The sequence below is a fragment of the Anser anser genome (assembly GCF_964211835.1).
Source record: "Anser anser genome assembly, chromosome: 6".
NCBI lineage: Eukaryota > Metazoa > Chordata > Aves > Anseriformes > Anatidae > Anser > Anser anser.
Window position 1 is genome coordinate 39370374 of NC_139726.1, and position 20327 is coordinate 39390700.

A 20327-nucleotide genomic window follows, 5' to 3' on the forward strand; every position below is an offset into this window, starting at 1 on the left:
GTAAGGGCGGGACGCGGACCCCGACGGCGGCTCCGGCTCCGCAGCGGCGGCCCCGGGGCTGCCCGACCCGGCGGCGGCTTCCTCAGCACCGTGGGCCCCCCCCCGCGGCGCCCTGTGCCCCATCGCGGCCGCGGGAGGCGCCTGCAGCGGCGACGGGACGGCAGCGGCGTGAGGGTGCCCGCGCCGAGCCCGGGTGCATTTGTCTTCCTCACAGGCTCTGAGGAAACGGCCCCCTGACCGCGCTCAGCCGGTGCCGTTTGTTGGCTCGTTTTCCGTTTGGTTTTCAGCCGGGGGCTTGTGGTGAAGCGGGGCCGCCTCGCTGCTGGGCTAATCGTGAGCTGGTGTGAGGGTGCTGAACGGAGCCGGCAGGGCAGAGTTAACCGGCGTGTGGGCACGCACGGGGTGGTTTGCGCTCGGGAGGACGTCGGCGGGAGCGCTGCGGGTTGGGTTCGTCTTTGCGAAGGTGGCAAAGCACCAGGCAAAGCCCCGGCTCCGTGCGGGAAGCAAAGAACACAGACTTAGCGCTGAGAACTTAGAACATCCATTCCAAAGGGTGGATAAACAAAACGCCTGCTTTTTTTTTCATTTTAAAGCTTTAACAATTACAGGAGACCCGGGTAGTTAAGTGTAAAAGAGCCCGTGAGGGTCCTTGGGAAGTTCCACCTCGAAGTATTAACCATTGAGTCCAACAAAGCATCGAAGTGTGACTTTTAGTCTTCTAGAAGCATCCAATGAATATGATGGGAACACTTCCAATCTGAAGTTACAGAAACGCATGGATGCTTTGCTAAATCAGGACCAAAGTTCTGGAAGTGTTTTGGTGCAGAAATCCAGTTCCCTCCTGGAATTGTGTGAAGGTTTTGGAAATTGAAAATGCACAATCTTGGATGCAAATGAAAGCACACGTTGTTTTTGCAGGCTACACTAGCTCTATGAACTGTCACGAATGGCAGATATGCTTTAATGGTCGTGTGGCATTTTCACTATAGGTTGACATTTAGAAATATTATTGAGTGTAGAGACATATCTTCCAGCTGGAGAAAATTTCTTGAGATGCATCCTGGGATGGTGTTAATTGACAGAGATATTTCTGACAGATGAGAAAGTATTAATGTTAAGTAAGGAACTGGTAAGGCTGCATCTGAAATACTGGGTAAAATCTGTTTCATGTGTTTAGAAATGATGCATTCAAACTGAAACAGGTGGTAAGAGGGATAACCAGGATGGGTTTCTAAGGCCAAGGGATTGAATGCTATGTGAGCATGGTTTGCTTAGCCTGGTGAAATAATAGCAAAGGGGGATGTGGCTGATCTTGAGTGTTATGTTACAGAGTGAAAATGCGGTTTATAGGAAGCTTTAGAACAAAGGATGCCTGTACGTAAACCCGGTCTGGAAACTAGAAAACTATTGCAGACCATCGCTGTAAGGTCTGAATGGTCATGAGACCATCACTGAGTGGTCTCATGATAGAAATACTAAGAACAAAAAAGAACGTATTTCATCTAAACATTAATTGTTAAGGTGATGAATTAAATAAGATGACATGGTTGTGTTTGAAAGAAGGTATCTAAACCTGAGCATTTGCAGGCTGTGCATCTCTAAGGCATTATGCTGTTGGGACTCCATATAAAGCATGATTTGTTTTTCCACAAGGTTTTCTCAGTGATATATGTTTTGAAGCACAGTTTTCCTTGTCATTATACCAGTAACTAACTTGGAAAATACTCTTATTTCAGAAGAATTGAATGATTTATTTGTCTGCATCTTTTTGGGAATTTCAGGTGCCCTAGAAAATATTCATCAGGTGCTGAGTGCAAATGGAATTAACGTTTAGAAAGTAATGGTTATTTCATTTTTTCAGTTTTCAGCTGAAGGACTTTGATAAGCAGGAGTTCTGGTTAAGCATTGTACATTTTGTAGCGGAAGGAATTTTGCAGTGTTTGATCGTATTCATCTTAATCTAAAATTTCTTTATGTTCAGGTAAGTCCATAGGCAGAGTAGCATTCCATCACTTTCTTTATACTGATCTTATCAGGTGGAAAAGAGAGTTTAAGAAAGCAGTGCAAGCTGTACAGTAACGGCGAGTTTTAATTCCGCAGGAGTAGAACACTTGACCTATTCTCCAATTTCTTTCGCAGTTCTTTAAAGGTATACTTTTAGCTTGAGCAGTCTCACTGAAGTAAACAGAAAGCTTAAATTCTGTAGATGAAGGTGATCAAAACATACTTCTAACACCCTTTTTTTCCAGTAGTCTTCTAGAGCTCTGCAAGTTTCAAGGTTAGTGTCGGACACCACAGTTCCAGTGGAAACCAGAGTTGCTTACATTGGAGGGCTTTGGTGTCCACGGGATAATTAAGTGTAAAGGACTGAACAGACTTACAGTATATGCCAAACATAATTTGCTGCAAGGAAGGTTTTTGAAGCGAGTAAAATATGAGCCCTTCTAGATAATCTTCAGTGCATTCAAGTGCTCTATATTTGGCCTCAGAAACAAGAGAACTCATTTATACAAAAAGAACAAAATGTAGCTGGAATATTTTTGTTCCCATTTTGCTTTGCTAATGTTCACAGCTTTGCAGATTAAGGTAAATTTGAAATAGCATCTACGAGAAATGATTGTAGCTGCTCCTGTACTTTGGAAATATTCGTAATACATGTGCATTAGTGTTTTTTTTTTTTTTTTTTGTCTTAAATGCAAGAAAGAGGTAAGTAGTCTTACCACAGAACTGGAGCAAGAAAGGATTTTTTTTTTCCACGAGGAGCTTGAAATAAGCAGTGTATAATGTTTGGGAAACAGAATTGGAGGACAGGCAATACAGCTTAGAACTTGCCCCATTTTCAAATAAGCCTAAACATGGAGCACACGCATTGGCTAAGCTATTTTCCAAGTATTTCCATATTTCTTTTTTTCTTGTGAATAATCCAAGGCCAATTGTTTGAAAATAAAATGTTAATTATGACCACTTTTAGGGCAGGAGAATGGAAAACAGAGGTCAAAAAACTCCTTTCTTTACATGGAATGTTTTGCAACCTTTTCTGCTTCAACTTCTAAACAGCGTTGAATGGTGTTTTCCTTTAGCATGTTCCTTTGGACATCGCCACGTACAAGCATTTTAATAAGCAGGTAGGAAGGCTGTGTAATTCATTATGTAATATCTACTGAAAGATTTTGTAACTTTCGTGAAGATATTTCTGGTCAGTGCTTATCAGACTTCTCTCTCTGCTTTGTTTGCATGCAATACATACTTCTGTGACCATGTATTTTTTCTTCCTGGATCTATATGAAGATACTATAGCAGATAACATAGCTCTGTGCTTTGTCAATAACACTAGACTATGTCCACAAGGTGAACTTCAAGTAGGATCTGCAGAATCAGACTTGAACTGTAGTTACAGCAGACCTATGAGACCTTGTACTTTTAATGAAGTTCTTCCAAAGGCTACGTGCTTCTTTTTCATGCACAGGTACTTTTTTTAAAGGCCATTTGAGTTACTCTTGTGCGTCATATGCTGCTAGTCTAAGACCTGCAAGGGCTGGGATTTTGCAATTAAATTGATTAGTGGAAGAGTGTCAAGATAACTAGCTCTTTTCTTTGAAGAAGTTGTATTTATCCTAATGACTTTTTTAGCTTTAAAAAAACTTATCATATCTTTCTTATCAAAAAGAATGCAAGGCTTAGTTTCTTCCAGCTTGTGTTTGAAAGCATGGTGACAAAATTTAAATGCTTAAAATACATGATACATCTGTCTGTGCACCATGGCTATATAACGTTTTTTTCGGAAGACAGTGGAGTTGTTCAGGACTGTGATGATTCTGCAGTAACTTAGGTAGTGTTATGCTGTGTAAGCTTGCAACTAGATGGAAGAATGATATGCCTAGCCTCTTTATGGAAAGACTGCTACCAAACAAGAAATATGGTAAATCAGTCTGGAAAAAGGCACCTGGCGGGTGGTATTTAAGATCTGTGCAAATTCCCAAACATTGTGGAAAGAGTAACATGGAGCTGTTATTCCTTCTTCACAGAAAATGAAGTAGGGAAAACCTAGCAATAGCTACATAGCAGCAGGTTTAAAGTAAATGAAAGTATTTTCTGACACAGCATGTAATTAAATCATGCACTTAACAGCCACAGAAAGCTGTGGCAGTCAGAAATGTAAACGGGTTCAAGCAGGTTGAAAATGATAAATTGATGAAGGAGAGCTTCACAAAGCACCAAAAGCATCTGGCTTACAAAGTCCCTAAACTACAAGCTGTTGAGCTTTGGGAAGCTGCAGCAGAGGATTGATCGCTTTGTACTTTGTTTCTTGTGTGCCTATGCATACATATACTGCTGTAGCTGGGATACCCGTAGGGATTGACCTTTTTCTAACCTAGTAAGGAAAAACTTAGATGCACTGCTAAGACACACAAAAGAATTCTGTTATTGCTAGTGGAATAATTTATTAAAAAGAATCTTTTGTTAATTAGTAATTTAGAATTTGTGGGTTGCAAAGGCATAGCTATCTCTAATCCTTGTAATATTTTTATAACACCGCACCTGTATTCCATGCTGTTTTTTCATAAACATGAACTTAAACCAGAAACTATACTGGTTGCAGACCTGCTTTTGTCAAATGAATTACATCCAGAAGTTAGAAAAAGCTACTCCATCTCTAGTGGTGCCATGGGACTGTTGCATTTCTTGCTGTGATGCTTTCTGGTGGAGGCCTGTGGGCATTTCAGACTGGGCTTGACCCCTGCCCCTTCCTTCAAAGCCAAACAATCTTGGTAGGTCAAGTATTGCTGTGCCTAAGATAACAACATTGTAGTGAGCAGGATTTAGGTCCTGTGGAGTTCTTAGAGTCAAATTAGCAATAATGACTTTCTGCAACAATGTATACAAAGAATTTAACAAAGATTTAAGTGTATAAAATGTGATTCAGGCAGGATTTTAGGCACAGGGGTCCCATGAAGCTGTCTTGGGGGCTCTGCTACCTTCTTATGCACCTCTGGCTTTTCAGGGATTTAAGTTTTGTCAGAAAAGTTTCTTACAGATATATTTCTGTTGTGCATGCCCAGAGTTGTTTACACTTGCTGCTGAGCATTTTCATATGAACCTTGTACCCCAGCCAGTCTATGATTAATAGGTGAAGATTTCTTAGTTTTCTATTTCTTGGAGTCTTTCATGTTTCATTTAGACTTTGATAGTTTTTTTTTTTTTTTTAAATAGAATAAATGTGATTTCCAGCCATCTCTACACACAAGTAAATTGCTCTTTAGATTAATTTCCACTGAAGGAGAACTTGAGGCCTGGCTAAAAGTCCCTTAAAAATCCATGAGAGCCTTTAGTTATCCATTAGTGGACTTTAGTTAGTGCTTTTAAAATAAACAAACAACACAAGCATCCGGGGCAAACTGCTTGTATGAAAACTTGTAGTGAATTTCTCTGAAGTTGACTGCGAACTGGCCAGTGATTTGCTTGTCAATTGGTTTGATGTAGTACCTAATGTAACACGCACTCTCATTAAACATGGAGAGAAATTAGTAGTAGCACAGCGTTTGTTGTGCCTTTCCATACAGGATCATAATAGTCAAGATTATTTGAATGCTTTCCACTAAAAGTCTCTAAAGGTGACATTTGTCAAACTGGTGGGACAATGTCCTTTCGGTAGGATGCCAGCAACTGTAACTCAGCTGGTCTGGTGAGCTGCACACACAAGTTCTGGCAGGTCTTTTGGGGAAGTCATTTGCTAGATTTCCTAGGGAAGAGACAGCAGCTGTTATTGTCAGGAAGAGGAGATGAGGTTGGTGATAAAGCTTGGTTTGCTTTTGAAGTATGTTGTGTGCACAAAGACTATTATGCAGAATTATGTAATTGTTTAGGAATAATGTTCTGTTAGAGTGATGGCACTGGTGGGTAGGGCAGCAGCAGAGGAATGTTTTCTATGGTTTTGCAAATATGTTCAGCAGCTTAGTTAACAGAACCAAGTTTTCATATATGTGCTGAGATGCAAATCCTATAATCCTTATAATAATCTTTTATCGATTTATCTATTTATTTTTTTTTTGTAGTTCCACTGAGATCAACTACACCTGTAAGAAAATGTTTTATTTGAGTTAATAGTACATTTGCTGCAGGGAAGGAGAGAAAAAATGTGAAAATGCAAGCAATTATTGTAGAACCAATAAAGCATCCTCTGTGGCGAAACATCTAACTGATCATGCTTACCAACCTAATTAGTCTATTTTTCTTTCCAGGATGCAGCTGGTAGGTGTAGTTCTTTGGTATACCTTGATGATTTTATTAAGGAATGGAGAATGATAATTAATATAAATATTTATACACTTGTATTTTACTTTTTTTTTTTCCTTTAGCCAATATGACATGGAGGTTTTGTCATGAATTAAAGTTAAGAAACTACTTATTTTTTTGATGAATTTTAACTTCTGCAAAAGGCTAAATATGTTTACTGGATATTAAAATGTTCTGAAAACATGTCTTTGTATATGTTGGTGTAAGAGTGTATTTACCGTTGAAACATTGCTTTTAGTTCTTTCTGTTTCGTAAACACTTTCAGTTTTGAAGCCTGCTTATGCACAATACAGTCTCTGGGGAAATTTTCATGTCAGAAATTTGTTGTAATAGTTACTGAGTCTCTGAAACACGTTTAAATTGAGATTACAGTAATGTCTTCCTTTAGTCTCAGCACATTGTTAACTCAGATATTTATTAAGCTGGAAATCTCTGACCATTAAGGGTATGTACAGGCTCTCATTTAAATAATTAACTGGAGGTACAGTGAGATGCAATATTCCTGTTCCAGAGCCACTTAAACCAAGAAAATTAGTTTGGAGATTATTTGGGGCACTATGTGTCAGGTGATTTTATTGTGGCATGCCTGTCTGAAGGTAGATCAAAGTCTGGAAGCTAACTGACATCAAAGTATCACTACCTTGCTAGTGCACTGAGAGGGCTTAAATAAATACATGAATAAATTCTAGCTGTGAACATATACTGTGAAGGTTTGATTCTCTTTCTGAGTTGCATGCTTAGGGGAGTAGTAACACTCACATTGCATCTTTGATAATCCTGGCAAAAACAGCCCTAAGGAGATAGGAAAAGAGAGGATCCTGAGCTTATATAACTCAGAGCAAGCATTAATTGCATCCATACTGATTATTCCTAGGAGGTTCTCTTTAGGTCTTGTTAGGTCTTGTCTCTCCTGATTGACCCGTATCATGCTGCTTTGGTACTTCTTCAAGGGGTGGAGGGAGCAAGTTTTTTCTGCCCAGTACCTTGTTCGAGGATTCATAGAGAGCAGAAATCGGTTTGAGTACTGCATAGTTGTCGTGTATTGATTTGCATGCCTGTGAACAACTACAGATGGTAGATAATTAGGATGTTAGATAATTAGGTTTCCCAAATCCTTTTCGTTCACTGAAAGTTTGTTTTGGTAACTTGGATACAACTTGTGAATGTCTGTGATCTGATATCTATTCAGCATGAATCTGCCTTCTCTGTTACATAACTTTCAGATAAGTCAAGGATCAGATGAAGTGCAGTGCTCATGGTTTATGATTTTTTGGACCCAAAGTGTCAAGTCATGTTGAGCAGTGATCCTGCACTGTAAGATGTAATTACCTGGATAGTGTATTTTAGCTGCAGGCATAGCATGTTTTTAATTCATTAGGCAGTTCTGATGAATTGTGGATCTGTTTTAACTATAAACTAAAAAAGGTATATCTTCTTTAGCTCTTTCAGATAGCTTTGGGAAAAAAATGCAACCAAAAAAAGGAGTTGATTCAACGAAGTGTGAGGTGTATTTGTAATTTAAGAGGGACCTGCTGTTTATGAACGCACAGCTATACTCATCATGTTTTTGTACTCTGGTGTACCTTTCTTTGCAATATGTCTTGATGCATGTTCTAGAAGGTGTTCCTGCTTTAAAAAATGAAACCCAAAATCAAACGGGGGGAAAAAAAACAACAAAAAAAAAAACTTCTGCAATGAGTATTTGAGAAAAAGATCCCCTGAGTTCTAGCAGTTCTGTAATTTTGGACCCTACTGCAACATTATTAAATTTGTGGGTCTTTGTGCCTGCATGCTGTGGTGATTGCACAAGAACGTTATCTACATGTCTGTGAGGAAAAAGGTAGGAAGTAAAGAGCAATAGGAAGTAAAGCTCTTCGAACAGGGATCAGGTACAAGTGTATGGGCATGGCTGGAGTGGGGTGTGCGTGTGTCTAAGGGGGGTGGCAGGAGGATGTCATGGTATGATATGGGGTAAGGAGGGGGGGGCTGCAAGAGGGGACAAGGCATCTGCAAAGGGGCCAGAGGGTGTTTTAATTTTTTTCTTTATTGTCAGGATAATTTTTTTTTGAGAGAAGAGAATATTCTTCTTGGATTCTGGCAGTCTTATCCTACTGTTGCTATTTGAACAGAAATATAAAAAGCATTGTGTTTTACTTAATATTGTTTTCTCGTAAGAAGCTTGTAAAATGCAGTATAGGCAACTCAAATGTGGATGATTTCTGGGTACTTGCATTACTTTATTTTTACAAGCTGTACTTTTATTTGGAAGAGCCGTATGATTTTATTTGCTTTGTTCATATAATTTAATTTTATAACAATTTTCATAAATATCTGATTAGAAGTTGCATTTTGCTTGTCTGGAGTAACTGCTGATCTCTGCAAGTCAGAGCTATCAGGGGAGAGTACTGTGAATGAATTACTGTAAGATCTCTCATCTTTTTTTCAATGAGGTTATGTAGGAGCTTTATGAAATGAATTTAATAAATGTACTAGCTTAATAAAAGAATTATATTCCATTGGAGTATGACACACCTCCAGGCTACCTGATATAAATAACAAAAAATTCTGTGAGCACTGGCTAAAACATAGACATTGGAATTCATTAAACAGACTAAAACCACTTTTTGTACGTGTTGTGTTTTGCAGTAGACAGAGCCCCGTCCCAGAGCCTGTCTGGAAGCTGTGCGGCCTTCAGCAGGAGCTGTGCTGGGGTTGGCCTCGCTCCGTGTGTAATGCCCAAACCTTGGTGCTGTGCTAAGTGCAAGTGGGTTCTGGGAAATGTGGATGTAGCCTTCTAATCTCATGTGAAATTGTTTGTGCTTGTGTATGATCTGAAAATGCAAGTCATACCGTATATATAGCTTGTGATTTCCTTCCCAGTGTTATGATTTGCTGTGGCATTTGCTCCCTAAAGCGATGCAGATTTTGAGTACACATGTGATTTTGCAGTCTATGAAATCAGAGGCAGTTTTCACACTGTCATAGATGGAGAATGGATTGGCTGAGCTTTTGCAATATTATCATCCAATCACTGTACCCAGTTATGTGGCTTTGAATGTTCTTCTTCAGGTTCATAAAAACTTAAAATGTAGTTACTTTTTGTTATGGTGATCCTACGTGGAGCTAGATTAAGTTTTCTGGCAAAACTGTATCAGTTTAAACTGATGAAGAATGGATTTTAGGGGATTGTTTCCAGATAATGGTTGCTCCTATTAGAAACACAATAAACACCTTAGAGTAGAGGGAAAAAAGGTAGAAGTGACTTAATAAACAAAAATACACTTGCCTGAAGTTACTTTCTTGGCAGTGTTGTTGTGGGGTATGCATGTAGAATGCCTGTTAAGAAATATATTTGCATTCCATACTTTTTTTTCTACATCTTTATGGGCAAGTAGTTCATTTCAAGGGACTGAGCCAGATCTCACCGAGATCAAATTAAAGCCTGTTAACTGACTGCTGAATGTTTTCCTAGTGTCCTTGGTCACCAGAAGTAGCAGTGTTCTTGGCAGCAATGCCTCCTGACTTTGAAGACTTGCTTTTTTTTTTTTTTTTTCTTTCCCAAGCCATTATATATTACTTACAGTATGTTATATTCTGCTCCTGAGCATAGTTCAGTCCAAAAACTGTTGGCTTCCAGCAGATGCGGCATCTTTCACCATAACTATGTCTCATGTGCTGTGAAATGCGGAATGCCTGTGACTGTTGGAGTGGCATTAAGGGGACTGTCCCTTTGCCTAAAGAGTTTGCTTTTTGAGGGCGAATGCCTTGACTTCCATTTAGATGGGATCTGATGCTGGGTGGATGGCCTCATTTCTCAGAAAGAGATGAGCTCAGAGAGGAATGAAGAGGAACACAAAAGGCAGTGAGATGGCAGAGCAATGCGAAGTACAGGAGGTGCCAGAAAGCTGCACCTTGTTGGCAGGGTTGTGCACAGTGCTGAAGATATCTAAAGAAGGGAGAGATTTTGCTGAAGCTTTTCAGAGAATCAGGACATGAGGTCTGCGAAGTAACACGCACGACCTTAGGACTACATTCTGATCCCGTACCAGTAGCTGGTAATGCATCCAAATAGGAAAGGACCATACATTTTCTTAGCTTTAGAAAATTGACATGTAGCTGCTATCTTCCATGTATCCCTTCTCTGTAGAAGGAGAACTGCACATTTCCTTCAGACCAGCTTTTAACTTCTCCAAAGATACTCGGCTCTCAGCTTGAATAAACTGAGCTCTATCCCACTGCAAGTGCATTTGGCATCACTTTTAGAAATTTGAGGATTTGAAAGGAACAGCGTGGGCACAGTGTTCCATTCACTGGAAGAGGAGAGGAAAGATGAGCTTTCTCACGTAAAAGGTTGCAGCATTTCCTTTCTTGTTTGAGTCATTGTGAGACAAAAGACGTGACCCTGCAAAGACAGACCATTTATGTGGTTTAACAGCGATGTAACCCCAAATTCTTTATTTCATTTGCAATGTCATTTGCCTTGTTTAGCTATCAGTACACCTACTTAGGGACTGCAGAATGCCTCTAACTTGTGGTGTATTGCAGCCAGGAGCACATATTGCACAGTTCTCCAAATATCATTCAAGGAAAACAATGAAGTATTTACAGGTCTAGATAGGCTGAATATTCAAAAGAACATAGCTGCACTTGCTCAGTTTATTATCTGTATGCCCATCTACCTATGTATTGCGCATACTTTGCATGCCTACAGTAATTCACAGATTGTTACGTTGAATTTTTAGGCTAGGTTTTGCAGTGTTACACAGGTATAGCAGTGGGAGATGGTTGTGTTGTTTACTCTAGTGAACCCAGGAGCTAAACTTTGTAGTTATTGTGAAATACATGTTCTCTTCAAAGGAGAAAAAAAAAAGGCATAATTTGAGTATTGCAGCAGAGGTGTATGTATAAGAGTGCAAAACATGAGTTTCACTGCCAAATAACTTTCCCATATTGCAAGTGCTTGTTAGGAGTTATCTGCTACTTTTTGGCCTACACTAAATACAAGTTACAATGGTTTATTCAAGAAGGATTTAAAAAAAAAAAAGTGTATGGACCACTCTCAATTTTAAAGTGAGATATTCATCAGGAGTTAGCTAAAATTCAAGGTGGTACCAGGTTATCTACACAGCCATTTGCTTTAGTCCTTACTGAAAGTAAGCTTGTGTGGAAAAATACCAAGGGACCTTTTCTTGCAAGGTGGAGAAGTGCCTCTGAAATGAGTGCCAGAAGAGCCAGAGAATGCAAAAGCACAGATGTCGCTCCCATAGCGCAGTGGGTTTGCTTGAAAACTGCTGTGCTTACTTCCAGTCTGAGCTGGCAGTTTCTGCAGAAAGCTGCTGTGCACGTTGCTCTGAGTAGGAAGCGGTGCTGGCTGTATCATGCTGCTGTGACAAACTGCAATCCTGAGCAGTCTTGTGCCAGCAGAATTGCTTGCCTGGAGGTGTTGTAGTCCTGAGACTTTATTTATTTTTCCCTAGGCCTGTTGCATCAAAGGAGGATTTCATCCATAGTGCATTTAGATAGAAAAGACTACTTGAGAAGCTTTTGGCAAAACTGCTGGCATCAGAAGCAAATGCTGATCTTCACGAGTGCTGAATATTGGCGGTTGTAAAGGAATGCCATCATTTAGGATAGGAACAATGAATGACCCTGTAGAAAATAACAGTAATTTGTGGTTTGGACAGTGGAAATGACTCTTGAATCTTCTTGACTGTGTGTAAAGAGTGTTAAGAACACTGTTGAATTAATACAACAGTACATGAACTTCTATTTTTAGGAGTTGATTGTGATTCCTTTCTGTATTTTTAGCGGTTGTTAATAGTGCATTTTCTCTTCAGGAACTAACTTTATTTCCAGTTACAGGTTCATAGCTGAATCTATGGGCTATGTTTGGATATAATGTTACATAGCCCTTTGGGCTTATTATGCTCCTATGCAGTAATTAATGGATGAATGTAAATATGGGGATAAATGGTGGGAAAGAGAAAAATATTGTAGAAAAGGTGTACATTTGCTGTGTGTTTGTATAACTTGATATCACCAGTTATTTCTCAGTCAGGAATCTTGGCTTCTCATTTATCTTTACGCCAGATTTTACCCTGCTTCCAGATAGTAGGCAACCGATTTCCTACCTCTTCCAAGTTTATGAAAATGCTTTTTTTGTTTGTTTTGTTTTGTTTTCAGGGCTTTGCCACTGTATATTGGTTGCTGTATAAAAGAATTTTCTTTTGACAAAGTATTCAGGGTGTTTGTCACACTGCTGTATTGATAGTGGCAGTTCCACTGCTATTATGATTTTAAATCTCTTCTAGACAAGGCTGGAGAAGTTAACTTCAGCAGCATTTAAGACTCCACACATCAGGGATGCATTAAACATCTTTCTGGAAGGACCTGAGATGGCTGTACATATTACAGAGCTTTTAAATGAGCTTCTAATGATGTCAGATGACTCCCTAACAACCAACGGATGCCAAGCTTTTCTCGCGTTCTGTGATGATTTAGTGATCAATAGCAGTAAAAGAATCCAGGCAATACAGTGGAGTGTATTGCTACTCATCTCAAATGGTTGTTTAACTTTAAAGATAAGCTTCATGGTGTTTCCAGTGATAACAATGATTAATGCTTCCTTTGCTGTTGACTGCTCTGTACTCCTGTTTTCTTCCTCTGTAGGGTTTGTAGACTATATGAGAAGTTTACTGCTGTCTCTCCCAGCAGGTCACTTCCAGCCATGCCTAGCTGCTACTTAAAAGACTCATTATGATGATGGATTCATATCTGGTTTTACAGATCTGTCTGAGTGCCTTCTTCCTGAAGACACTGCTGTACTTTGTTCTGGGAGGTGTGAAAAGCAAGAAGAGAAATTGACCTGCCTATAATCCTATCTGGAAACATTCAAGGAGTTGGAGAACAGCCTGGGGCATCGTTCTGATCTGCTCTTTAAAGTAGATTGTGCACAGTGCAATAATGGGCTTCTAGGGGAGGGACTATTTGGCCAGAAATCAGAGCTTGCAGAGAGTTGTTAACTGCAGGGACCTTTGCCACGCTCCCATGTAAATGTTCTGCTGGAGAAGATGCAGCTTGTGCTTATTTCTCTAGTGTCTGCTTGGAGCTAAAGGTGAGGAGGTTTTGAACACTGTATTGGTGAAACACGCAAAGGTGCAGGATAGTAATGTCATCTTATGGAGAAGTGTGTTTTCCCTTGAAGGACAGGCAAGTGAGGGTGGTAGAGCAGTAGGTGCTTGCTAGCAGTCCTGAGGCAGGTGGAGGCCCGTTTGATAGAAGAGTAATTAGAGTAGTTAACACAGATTACAAAGGTTGTGATGGACCTATAAAATACAGCTGTTGGACTGGGGCATAGGGAAGGGGGAAGTATGTCATGAATCCTGTTCAATTTCTTGATTAGTATTTCTCCTGTAAGTTCCCCCCCTGCCATAAGAAAGGATCATCTGTGTGTAAGTTTGTGTTTACCATGCTTTCTGTTGGGTGAAGCTGGTGTGTTGGGTGAAGTCAGAACAGAGGGGGTTGGCGTCACTGAATGCATCTGCTGGCTTGGGGAAATAGGCTGGATGTGGACAGCCCAGGCACACTGGGAGAAAGCTGGCAGTGTGATTTAATAAGGCCTTGGCTAAATATTTTGGACCTTTGCTGGAATTTGTCAGCTGTTTTTAAATATGTGCTTTATCTCATTTTTACGGCCAAATGCTGCTGCTCTTTTCTATTTTTAGTCTTATCTTACTGCCTAAAAATAGGACACTCCATTTTATTGGAAGGAAAATGGTCATCAGTTAATGATGAAAATCATTAATTACGTTGTCAAACAAAATCATACATCAGCAAACTTTTGTCTGTGTGGTAATGTTTTTTACCTTGTATGCTGGAGTGCAATCTATGATACTTTGAAACTACAGCAAGTATGCTGACTGCTCTCCAAATGGCTGCTCTGGTCAAGGCACTGCTGTGTTGATCAACCTGTGAATCCTGGCTTGGACACTGATTCCCCTGATTCATTACCCACCACAGCCTTGTTACTGTCAACTTGCAATCTGCCCGTTGCTTTTGATTTCTGGCTTTGCCTTCAGTGGGGGATTCTTTGCAAATGGGAGGGCAATAAGGTAAAGATGTAAAAACGACATGTAAAAGTCCAGATAAAATCCCTTCTGAAAACTTTCAGGAAAAAATAGTGCTTTTAGTTTACGGTCATTTTGATTCCTTGCTGGTGAAGGTTCAGCTCTTGGTAACACATTTTGGTTTAATGCATTTAGTTAATAAGTCTTATTTCTGCACTATCCTTGCATAGTTCAAAGCTGGGTGTTAATTCAGTTACTCAGGTGCTTTTGGGGTTCTGCCTGAGACCACCTTGTGCCACAGTTAGGGTATCAGGGCTTGTCAAAGCATGCAAGGGTGGTTCACTTTGGCTTAAAGACTTATGCTGCAGGCTTCTCTGCTTTGTCATCACTGAGCTGGTAAGAATGACAATAGCCTGTTGTCAACAGGCTTTAGCATTAATGTTCATTTTTTTAAATCGTATTTTCATATTTCTTTAAGCTTGTGTTGTATTTGATGAAGTACAGAGCTATGATTTCTGTTTCCTTAGTGGACTCTACTGGTGTCCCAAGACTTCAAAACGTGACTGTTTCTGCATGAAGGCTAACTTGGGATCATGCAGAAGTTGATTTATTTTGTTTACCTTCATAGTGCTTAAAGCTGTGTTATTTTTGTTGCCACAATAACTTTGTGGTGAGTTTTTGGCTTGTGTAACAATTTCAGAGTTTTTTTTTTCCCCTATGCTTTGTCTTTTTGGGGATGAAAAAAACAAGGCATTGGATAAAGAAGATAAAATAGTTTGTGGGCATTTAACTGTGATGATCAGATAGGAAGACAAAGAGACTCTCTAATCATAACATCTACAGGAACACCATGCAGTAAAAGTTGTGGTGTGTGAGTGTGAGATCTGCTTCCCAAGAAGCAGAATAGCTGCAGCACTAATTTTAAAAATGAAGGTTGGAGAAGGAAATGAGAAAACACAGAAAGACAGCAAAGATTATTTCCTTGAATGGGAAGGGAGTATTTGAGATGGAGTATCCCTCTCCGGAAGGATGAGACTTTTAAACCACTGTCTTAGAGATTAAATGAATTTTTTGACTCCATCCAACTTTGAGGATGTCAGATTTCTCTGTTGTGCCTGCTAACAGTGAGGTAAGAGAGCACGCTGTGTTTGTCGTGCCAGGTTTTGTGGGCACAGCCCCAGCCTGGCTAGGATGTGTCCGCTGGCCCTGGCTGTCCACCCTGTGTGACTGGGGTGAAGCTTCGCTCCCTTCACAGTAACTTCAATTATGTTGATGTAAATGATAACACCTCCTCATAAATACGATAAATATTGCTTGTGTGTTGAGTTGCTGGCTACTCTTATAGCAACAGCTGGTTTAAAATCTTAGAATATATGTCCTGTTATCTTTCTGCAAATGATCCATCCTATTTGCATGTAAGGATGAAGAGTGTGTATTCATTACTTTCTCAACTAACATGAAAAGCTGCAAAGCCTTGGATGCTGATCCTGGTATGTATTCAGTTTTTCACATTTTGCTGGACTGTGTCCTAAAGCTATTTAAGTTTCTTATTTTTCCAGACTGGTGGAATCATTTTTTCCCTAAATTTTTTCCCTTTTCAGGGGAATAATGATTTTTTTTTCCTAACTTCATTGTTTTATACAATTTCACTGAAGTGAGTTACTGGAAATAACTTTATTTTTTTTATATATATATATATATATATAAAATAATATATACATATAAATTTATATAATATATATAAATAATAATATATAAATATAATATTATATATATATTTTTTTTTTCTGGCAAGGCTGAAACAATTTCACCTTGGGATTTGGTCAGCTCTGCTGGAATTTGTATGTTCTCCCCACGCTGGATACCTTCCCTCTGGGCTTCCCCCTCTCCTTCTGGACCTGCAGTGTACAGTGTGGCAGCGTGACAATCCAGGCAGGCCCTAAAAAACTGTTGACAAAGGCCTTGCTGGAAACTTAGTTTCTTGGCCTTTCGAGAATCCTTAACTTGGAGAACCAATTGTTTTGCTGTCCTTTGGTTTCAATTGTATTTCTCAAATCTTGATTACTCAGTTTGCTTTTAAAGAAAGCCTTCCCTTCCCCCTCTTTTTTTAAATAAACTTTGATGCCAGTGCAAAATCCTTCCCTCTGCGAGGAAGAGAGCTTCTGCAGATATGTGGAAAACTGCCTGAGGAAAGGATGGAAATGAGAGAGAGAAGATATTTCATAGACATTTTCTTGATTACTGGTTCCTGAAATCAAGACCTCCTGCTGCAGTGTAGGGAATCAGAATTGCTCATCATTTCATTTTTTTTTTTTTCCTCTGTCCCTGTAGAGTTGTATGAAAGATGGTTTTAGTTGTCTTTCCACATTCCTTTTGAACTTCATTTATTTTGGGAAAAAATACTCCAAATAATGTTGTATTTTATAGGGCCTATAAATAATAATTTCTTCTGACTGTAAAGAAAAATACAAGGCCTGCTTAGTGAGACTGCAGATGAGATTTCAGTTATCCATACTTAAGTAGATGAGGAAAGTAACTGAAAGATGGAAGTAGCTTTACGTTAACCAGTTTTCTGTAAAACAATGGCAAGACCTGGGCTGATTGAACAACGTAGTGAGTTATTTGAATGTTTGACAAGTGATGAAAAACCTCAACCTGCAGTTTTTATGGGGGAAATAAACTTTCATAAGTTTACTTTGGATACAAATTAATAGGGATTTCAGAATGATCATTTCTGCGGCCAAATAAAAATATTATTTCTTTGAGGCTATTGTTACCAAAATTCAGCAAGTTATTATTCTACTCAAAATCTTTGTAGCTCTTTAATTTTTCAAATAACATATATGTTTTCATAATGTTACAGTCATGGGAAAGCAAGTCTGCTGTCTGTGGAACAGCTATTCCTGCTGCTTCTGCAAAATACTTTTACATGTGTGTTTGTAGAGAAAAGGTGTATTACTTTCCCATCCTGTGAAACTCAGGAGACTTTAAGTACGTCCAAACCTCCTCCTTCCACAGGAGGGGATCACCAAGAGAAGTGCTTGGTGTCAGCCACCAAACAGGTGTTATTCTTGCATGTTATATATTGGCTATCTGGACAGAAACCTGTTTATTGCTAGATTTGACTGTGTGAATTGTAACACATTTTATCCTTCAAGGATTCTTTGGTTTATAAGAGAATCTGGTCTCCTCAAAAACCTTTATTTTAGTAGGTTGTCCCATGTAAGTAACATCTCATCGAAAAATTATCTCATTAAAAGTTGTAAGGGTATGTGAAAAGCCCTAGGACAGGAGGAAGTGTACTGGCTGGCTACTCTGCCTGGAGCCACTGGGATGTATGAAAGGGGGAGTGAAGAGTCACACAAGGTTTATATGTTCACAGTAGGTCAGCATGCAGAGACATGTGAGCCCACGTGCACTTGCGAAGTGATTTTTTTTTTTTTTAAGAAATTTAAAACTGAGCTCTGGAGGTTGTAGTTTAACATAGCAGTGAGAACTGAAAATTCTGCAATTCAGCCTGGTTTAATTTCTTCCTGTAACTCATTTCTGAGTGTTTTTGCATGTACAAGCTCTCATTTTGTTTTTGTCCATTTATACATAAGTAACTTCCTATTATTGATTTTTTGCAATAGAACAGCACATTATTTAAGGCCAAGAAGAAATTCTGAAATCCTATCTGCAATTTCTAGTTGCAAATTTTTGGAGTAGCCGATAGAACAAGTCAGGTAAACTGAATTGTGTTTTTCTGGAGGGTTTAATTTTTGGAAACAGTTTTTTCACCTGTAATTACCAAATTACCATACTTGGGTGATGTAAGAAGCTTTGCAGGATGCATATTACATAACGTTCTGTGCCTTTTTTTTTTTTTTTTTTTTTTGCTAGGGTGTGTGAAGAAGCAAGGCCCACTTAAGAATGCTCTTTGTGACGGTCCCCATCCTTTCAAACTTGCTGTTGGTGCACACAGGGACAGCTGCTACAGTGCTGGCAACTCCTCAAGGAGCCCTGCCAGCTCCGCATTTGGGTGGGGAGGTGGGGGGAGAGCTCAGTGTCTGCGACTGGTGCTCAGGTCCTGCTGGTGGCCCTGTGCTGTGGCTGGGTGCGAGGACCTGGTGGGGAGTGGAGGGTATTTGAGGAGCAGCTCCTGCATCTTAGGGGTGGGGGCTTGTGGCTGTAAGCTAAGAAGGACAGGGAGGTTGGGGGTGTTCTGTGGAGCTGCAGGTAATGCTAGGGGACACTGTGTTCATTCCTCAAAGCCTTTTGTTCCACAGAGTTACTTATGTGACTTCAACCTCTAATTTTCAGAGGATGTTTATGCAAAAGTGTCATTTCTTATCTTCCTAATGCTAATTTATTTTTTGCTGGCTTACAATGACCATCCCAATTGCCCTCATGTTCTTCTCCCTGCAGGGTTGCGATGTTGGGCCTCTTTACAGAGTGTGTGATGAAGTGTCCTTTCGTTCACTGCCCCTCCAGCTGCTTTGTTTTAGCATATCTGTTTTCTGATGATCCTATCCTTGTATTAGCTGAATCTGTAAATATTTTTATTGCATCTTTGTTAGGCAACATGTTACTGCGGAATGTTTTGTGACAGTCTTCTGGTTCCAAATTAAGGAAGCTTTCAATTTTTTCCCTGTAATCTACAACGTTTTGGAGGCAAAATTTACTTCCTATTGTAAAGCAGTATTCATTTATAAAGCAGTATTGTAAATACTTTAAATATTGCTTTTCATTGTAAAGCTTTCCTGACATGACCTTAGCATGGTCATTTCCTTAGCATGACCATTAATTTAACAGAATGTGATGGTTTAGAGCAAGCTCTCTCCCTTGGGTTAGTTTACTGATAATTCTTTTCCTATCAGATAGAAATGATTTGGGCACATTAAGTTTAGATGCAGGCGGTAGTTGTCTTACACAGTTGCGATTTGGTTAAGATGTGTTTTAGCTAATTAAACCATGTTAAAATATTATGAAAAAGCCAATTAATTGAAAACACAAAACTTTTTTTTTCCTTCTCAGTTTATCCTGTCAATACCAGTGGAAACCCATTGCTGCCTTTTCTTTAGTTCTGTTTTTTAGAGGGATTGACCAGGCCATGTGTATGGTGGGATCTTCCTTTCATCCAGACATCTGTTGGGTAAGCAACTCAGCCAGGCAAGAGCAGTCCAAACGGTTCCTACAATGCGTTGAAGACAATTTTCTGACGCAGGTGGTGGGGGAGCCAAAGGGGCGGGGGGTGCTTCTGAACCTTGTCCTTACCAACAGCGATGGGCTTGTTAGGGATGTGAAGGTTGGGGGCAGCTTGGGATGCAGCGACCACAAGATGGTGGAGTTCAAGATGGAACTTGGTGGAAGAAGTAAGGCTAAAAGCAGGATTGCTAACCTGGACTTTCGAAGAGCCAACTTTGACCTCTTCCGGGACCTGCTTGGAAGTATCTCCTGGGCTAGGTTGCTAGAAGGCAAGAGTGCTTGTGAGAGCTGGGCTACATTTAAACAGCACTTCTTCCAAGCTCAGGATCGGTGCACCCCTAAGAGTGGGAAATCAGGGAACGGGGGCAGGAAACCTGCATGGATGAGCAAGGAGCTAATCGATAAGATCAAGACAAGAGGCAGGTCTATGAAATGTGGAAAAAGGGCCTGTCCTCTTGGGAGGAGTATAGAAGTGTTATCAGGGCCTGCAGGGACGCGACGAGGAAGGCTAAAGCCCACCTAGAGATGAGGCTTGCAAAAGAGATAAAAGATAATAAGAAGGGTTTTTTTAGGTATGTAAACAGTAAAAGGAAGACTAGGGATAATGTGGGTCCCTTGTTGAACGAGGGGGGTGTCCTGGTAATGGGAGATGCCGAGAAGGCGGAGATACTGAATGCTTTCTTTGCTTCAGTCTTTGATTTGAGGACTCCCCCCTGGGACTCGTCGACCCTGGTGGGGGGAGAAAGGGGCTGGGAAATGGAGGGCTCACCGTGGTTGACC

General features: G+C 40.0%; 1 protein-coding gene and 1 long non-coding RNA gene across 2 annotated transcripts in view; both read left to right on the plus strand.

Moving 5' to 3' along the window:
* The window catches only part of PLCL1 (phospholipase C like 1 (inactive)), a 205138-nt gene that overhangs the window by 386 nt on the left and 184425 nt on the right, over window positions 1-20327 (plus strand). The gene's annotated exons all lie outside the window — the stretch shown is intronic.
* The window catches only part of LOC310902104, a 35272-nt gene continuing 14951 nt past the window's right edge, over window positions 7-20327 (plus strand). The window contains exons 1-3 of the long non-coding RNA XR_014586487.1: window positions 7-15850; window positions 16156-18085; window positions 18243-19494. This is a non-coding gene — a long non-coding RNA (uncharacterized lncRNA). The remainder of the gene's footprint in view (window positions 15851-16155; window positions 18086-18242; window positions 19495-20327) is intronic.